At 42.0% G+C, this 6,660-nt stretch overlaps 1 pseudogene; it reads left to right on the top strand.

Moving 5' to 3' along the window:
- Nucleotides 1-3,044: 3,044 nt before the first annotated feature.
- Nucleotides 3,045-4,344, top strand: LOC118921404 (tomoregulin-1-like; annotated as a pseudogene).
- The last annotated feature ends 2,316 nt before the right edge of the window (nucleotides 4,345-6,660 follow it).

Raw genomic sequence — 6,660 nt, 5'->3', positions numbered from 1 at the left:
ACGTAAAGTAAATACTATAATAGGAGGATTTTACAGGTCTACTTGATGGTGAAACTGAAACCCTATTCTAACTAAAAGCAGTTCCTACAGAAATGCACACTGAATACACAATAGTAATAATTTTAACAAGACATTACCATTTACTCCAATATCCGAAGGCAATTTAGGTGATGTTATATAACATAAGTTCTAGGAAAGTGTCAGAATTAAACGGAGCAGGGGCTGAACTCAAGCAAAACACTAACATGAGTAAGTTTATCCTTCCTTCCCAGGCTTTACTTCTCACTTTTAGAGCATTCCCAAAGTTCCAGCGAATTACCATCTAAAGCAGGTGTTACTTACTCAATTTGTGTCTCCCCACAGCAAAAAGCTAATCTCTGCCATGAACCTGTACTTTTTTTTTTTTGGTATCATTAATATACAATTACATGAGCAACATTGTGGTTACTAGATGGAATATTATTCAGCCAATAGAAGAAAACAAATCCTACCATTTGCAACAACATGGATGGATCTAGAGGGTATTATGCTCAGTGAAACAACCCAGGTGGAGAAAGACAAGTACCAAATGAGCCTGTATTTTGTAACCCTCTGTTCCCAGATTCTCATGGCATTGCACAGAACTTCACCTTCTGTATTTCTTTCCTTCATAGTCCACATGATTATAAATCATTCCTGCTTAGCATGCCAATTAGGAGAGCTAGTGACTGTTCCACAGACTCCATACACATACAGTATTAACTGCAGCTTTCTGAAAACAATACCATGGCTTTTTGTCCAATGTCTCAGTAACATCAAAGCTATTCCTCAACTTACTCTGGAAACCAACAGCCCTTTTAACACACATTACTGAATAATGTAATTATGTTTTTCAGCCTTTATCTCATGCCAATTAAACCAAGTTCCTTTAGAGATGATACTGTATCTTGAACATTTTTGTATCCTGACATGTAGCACTGTACTTAGCACATTATAAATGCACAGTGAAAGGCTACTGAACTTAAATGTCAAATTGAAAAACAATTTCTTTCTGGAAACACTTCAGCCCAGGAGCAGAAAGTGTTTCAGAGAGAATTCTTTTAGAAAAGGCCAAACTAATAAGAGGAATAATAAGCAGAGAAGCTAAAGATCTAAAGTTTTTCCCAGTTCATGGGAAAACTCCCTCTTCAGAGAAGGATGACTCCAAACAGCCTTTCAATTGAAACAAAGGTAACGCTATGGGAGGAGCATGATTATTTTCCATCTTGGAGATAGCCTAAGAAGAATATGTTTTCAAAAAACAGAATTCAGATCATTTGCTGTTGAGCCTTCACTTTTACCAAGGCAATCCTTGTTTGTTAAATTATGCAAAAAAAAAAAAAGACTACGTAAAAAAATTTCCAACAATAAGAGTACATTATAAATGAATATCACATTCCTTCTGGAGGTTAAAACCTTAATCTATTTAATATCCTGGTCCTAGAGAAAGTAACAATGCTTCTAGAAAATTAAGAGGAAAGAAGACACTGCCTTGGAGGTGCACGGTAATGATGGGGTGGCATCCACAGCATGTTGCAGTGGACACCAGATTCTGTGACTTTCAACTATGAGAAACGGCCTATTATGCTGTAGTTCTCTAGACGTGACAGATTGTAACAGTGAAAAAATACTGAGCTGAAGGCAGAGGACCCAAACTCTAAGCCCAGCACCTGCCTCTTCTGTTCCCCTGAGCAAGCCACTTGACTTACCTGCACCTCTGATTCTTCAGCTGAAAACCAAGAACGTTCACCTGGATGTTATTTTAAGGTTCTTTCAAAGGCATATCACTACATAATTTCACATTTGATTTGTTCTTTGTGGGGAATAAAAGTAAAGTGGGGCGATACTGCTCATGAACTGTATTCGTATGTAGGAGATTGGAGGGGTTCCTGTGCCCTGCTACCCAGATTGCACTGTCAAGGTCAAGGCTGAGACGCGGCAGCTTTATTCTCAAAGTTCATGGGCGTGCTGGCTGCAGATGGCTTACAGCTGAGACACTCACAAGAATTATCCTCAGGTTCAGGGAGCTGACTGACAACAAATGCTTCAACTGAAAAAAAAAAACTTGCCTCTGCTATGGATCAATGCGAAGATACAAGGGCTCAGCCCCCTTGCATTAATTTGAGATGATGCTGAAAGACCGCCACTGGTCCCCAGCGACCTAGGGTGTCCTTAGCCTGTTGTGACTGCACTACACAGTTCAATGTCTCTTCCAGCCCAGTCATGCTGCTCTCATTCCCTCACAGCTACTGAGCATTCCCAACATCCTCCTGCTGCGCAGCTCTGTCTCAAGTCTGTGTCCCTGGGAATCAGAATTAGACAGCTGGCACTGCAAGTGGTCCTAGGAAGCAAATTATAGAATGGGATTTTGGAGAGCTGATAACAAAGATCACTGGTGGTAGCTGGAATATTTATCATTCCTGGCCTGTGGTAGTGGTGCAATTACTAGAACTTGTACCTGGGGTAAACTGGGGTGAGACATCAGTGTGTCAGAAAGCACAGGCTGGTGCAGTGTCTTGGGTATTCGAGAAGTTTATGGGGACTTTCAACCATAAATGTAAGTAAGAACTACAGAATCAGATAACTTTTCCTGGCTACTATTGATGCTCTGCAGAAATTCAATGACACACTGAAGGAGATTAATCTCAAATTTAAAGCTCATCATAAAAGTCAGCATTTGTCCCTGAAAACAAATAAAGGGCTTTTTACCTTTGAAGCAAAAGGGCAGAAAAAAGATCAAGCCCAACACTGAATTACAAGAACAGCAGAAGTCCAGAGAACAGAAGCTGAACTCTCAACTCTATCATGTATGCCATTCAGGATGGGATCCTGAGACTTGGAATGGGGACATCTGGGTGAAACACTTGAGAATCTGGACCCTTCAGATCTTACTGATCTCTCTAGCCCTTGCAGAAGTGGCTTACCCTTCCCAAGACTTGTCCCCTGCCCTTGATTAAGGATGATGCAGAGCCTCGCTCGCGCCCGGACCTTCCGACTCCGTCCCGAGCGCGGCGGGCGCTGCGGGCGGGGAGGGGATGCTGCTGGGCTGCTCCCGGGCGCAGCGGCGCGGCTGCTAGGAGGCGGCCGAGTCGGCGGTGCGGCTCCCGGCGCGGGGCTGGATGCCCCGGGCCTGCGGCTCCCGGCTCTTCCCGCCGTCCAGGGGCGCAGCTATGGGCGCCGCGGCCGCTGAGGCGCCGTTTCGGCTGCCTGCCGCGCCCGGTTCGCCTTCTGCTGCTATACGTCGGTGCTTCTGCTCTTCGCCCCTCTCTCTGTCCGGGAGCCGCGCGTCCAACCAGCCCGCGGGTGGCGGCAGCGGCAGCGGCGGGGACTGTCCCGGCGGCAAAGGCAAGAGCATCAACTGCTCAGAATTAAATGTGAGGGAGTCTGATGTAAGAGTTTGTGATGAATCATCATGTAAATACGGAGGAGTCTGTAAAGAAGATGGAGATGGTTTGAAATGTGCATGTCAGTTTCAGTGCCATACAATTACATTCCCGTCTGTGGATCAAATGGGGACACTTATCAAAATGAGTGTTTTCTCAGAAGGGCTGCTTGTAAGCACCAGAAAGAGATAACAGTAGTAGCAAGAGGACCATGCTACTCCGATAACGGCTCTGGCTCTGGAGAAGGAGAAGAGGAAGCGTCAGGGGCAGAAGTTCACAGACAACACTCCAAGTGTGGACCTTGCAAATACAAAGCTGAGTGTGAAGAAGATGCAGAGAATGTTGGGTGTGTATGTAATACAGATTGCAGTGGATACAGTTTTAATCCTGTGTGTGCTTCTGATGGGAGTTCCTATAACAATCCCTGTTTTGTTCGAGAAGCATCTTGTATAAAGCAAGAACAGATTGATATAAGTCATCTTGGTCATTGCACAGACACAGACGACACTAGTTTGTTGGGAAAGAAAGATGATGGATTACAGTATCGACCAGATGTAAAAGATGCTAGTGATCAAAGAGAAGATGTTTATATTGGAAACCACATGCCTTGTCTTGAAAACCTCAATGGTTACTGCATCCATGGAAAATGTGAATTCATCTATTCTACTCAGAAGGCTTCTTGTAGGTGTGAATCTGGCTATACTGGACAGCACTGTGAAAAGACAGACTTTAGTATTCCCTATGTAGTGCCAAGTAGGCAAAAGCTCACTCATGTTCTTATTGCAGCTATTATTGGAGCTGTACAGATCACCATTATAGTAGCAATTGTCATGTGCATAACAAGAAAATGCCCTAAAAACAATAGAGGTCGACGACAGAAGAAAACCTCGGTCATTTTACTTCAGATACGTCATCCAGAATGGTTTAAACTGAGGACTTTTATATGTACACTGACCATGTGATGTACATTTATTATGTCTTTTTTTAAAGAATGGAAATGTTTATTTCAGAGGCCTTATTTTTGGACATTTTTAGTGTAGTCCTGTTGGCTCGTATTTAGAATATTCAGCGACAGCAGTTTGGACTGTTCAGTAGTCTTTTTAAATACAGAAATTGATTTCATAAATTTGTACCACATGGTAATTCTAAGACTTGTTCTTTACCCATGTAATGTAATATTTTTGCAAAGATGGACCACTTCACAAATGGTTATAAAGTCATACCCAGTTCTTTCACAATGACCACAGCAAATGATGAAGCATGAACTAAAGGTAAAGATGTTTACAGATTACTTTCCTTACACACAAAAAATTCAGAAGACACTGTGTTTAAATAGACATTTAAATGTTTTTGAGATTTAGTAACTGATTTTTTAGACACTGCCTATTGCATGAACTGTAAAGTTGTGTGTGTTAGATGTAAAACATTTATAAGATGTACGGGTTGGAATTTGATTATTCCTCTCTTTGAAAAAATAATTCTGATAATTTGAAAAAGTATCTGGTAGCAAGGATGGAACAGATCACTGAAAAGTAGACTTAGATACTATGGAAATAGTCTGTTTAATGAACATACTGGAATAAAGCCTACTTTATCAGTACTTTAATACACATTCATTTTTAAGAAAATATTTGTTTTAACATAAACAAATTGTATCAGTGTTTGTGAATAAAATGCAAAAATGTTAATGATTGGTGCTTTCAAAGTAAACTTTAAAATTATCTAAGACCTCTAGTTAAATTTGTCCTGTAGTAATAGCTATATAGATTATTGGTGTTTAAAGATCTGAAGTGTGAGTAGAATGTATTCAGCTGTTTAACATGCAGTTTAGATGCTTAGAAGTATGCATGTAGAACTTAATATGTTCAAAATTAAATATTAATTTTAATATTTAGTTTGGAAAAGCATATTATAATATAATGTTTTCACTAAAAAAAAAAAGATGATGCAGAGCCTTGAAAGAGAACACACACCCTCCTCAGATTCCCTACCACCTCCACTTACCGCACGATTATTAACCAGGGTCAAATCACAGCATAACCAAGCCACTCACATTGCAGGCCTGCTGGGGAGAAATGGGGTGCAGGAACCGGCGAATATGGTTCAGCAGGAGGCAGGGAAGTCTTATGTGGGGCTGTATCCTGAGGGTCCTATAACAAGTCCTGTGAGGCTCAAGTTGGATGAGGAGTTTATCATTGTGAGGATACCGTCCTGTGGCAGAGGATTGAATAATCAGGCAAGAACCCTGAGATAGTGTGGGGAAAGTGGACAAGAACATGGTGTCTGTCAGGCTCCCTCACACGGGACATCCGGAGAGGCATGATTCAGTATTGTCATCTTGCTTGTACTGTGCATGGTAGTAAACACACGCTCGCCGGGACAGTGCCGGCTTTGTCCCGGAGCCCGTAAGAAGGCTGCCCGGAAGGCTTTGCTTCTGCTTCCACACCCCGACTTAAAGACAGGTTCACGGACCTGTCTGTGCCTCGGTTATTCTTCGGCCTGCCCCGAATGGCAGTTCAACCTGCCGGTGCGAATCACCTGTGCTTACGATAGCATTAACAAGTGCTAACAGACCGCTGGGGTAGTTACTGGAAGCCTGGGAAAAGTAGTGGCCCACAGTACGAGCACTAGAAATGTCAGAGCAGCTGTGATAATTAAAAGGGCTTGAAATGACTGGGAAAGGTGATACGCCAGGGAGGACATACTAATTAATATAAAGCAAAAATCCCCACTACTCACTGGCCAACTGTGGCCCATGGATGGGCTTGAAAGCAGCACTGTCTACTGAAACAATGAGGAACATGAAAGCCCCAGAAATGGGGAGACGCTTATTAGTGGCTACTTTTTCTAAGACAGGGAAGATTGCAGGAGATGCCGCACAGTATTGGCTTTGTGAAGAGTAATAGGAGTTTTACAATCCTAAAATAGTAAAGGCCAGGATGCAATACTTCAGAAGCAAGAGCTATGCAATTATCAAGGGGCAAGGTGGAGTTGTAAATTTTACCTTATCAGGTGCTGATTCTCGTTTTTTTATTGAAGTATAGTCGGTATACAATCTTATATTGGTTTCAAGAACAACACAGTGGTTCAGCAGTTACCCATATTATTAAATTCTCATCCCCACTTGTGCAGTTACCATCTGTCGACACAGGAAAATGTTACAGAATCATTGGCTATATTCTCCATGCTGTGCTACCATCCTCATGACCAACTTATATTATGATGGAGAATTTTTCATACTTTAAAAAGTATTCTTAAT

Source organism: Manis pentadactyla, chromosome 13, assembly GCF_030020395.1.
Source record: "Manis pentadactyla isolate mManPen7 chromosome 13, mManPen7.hap1, whole genome shotgun sequence".
Classification (NCBI taxonomy): Eukaryota; Metazoa; Chordata; class Mammalia; order Pholidota; family Manidae; genus Manis; species Manis pentadactyla.
Note: the sequence above shows the minus strand (reverse complement) of the source record. Positions and strands in the feature narration are given on the sequence as shown.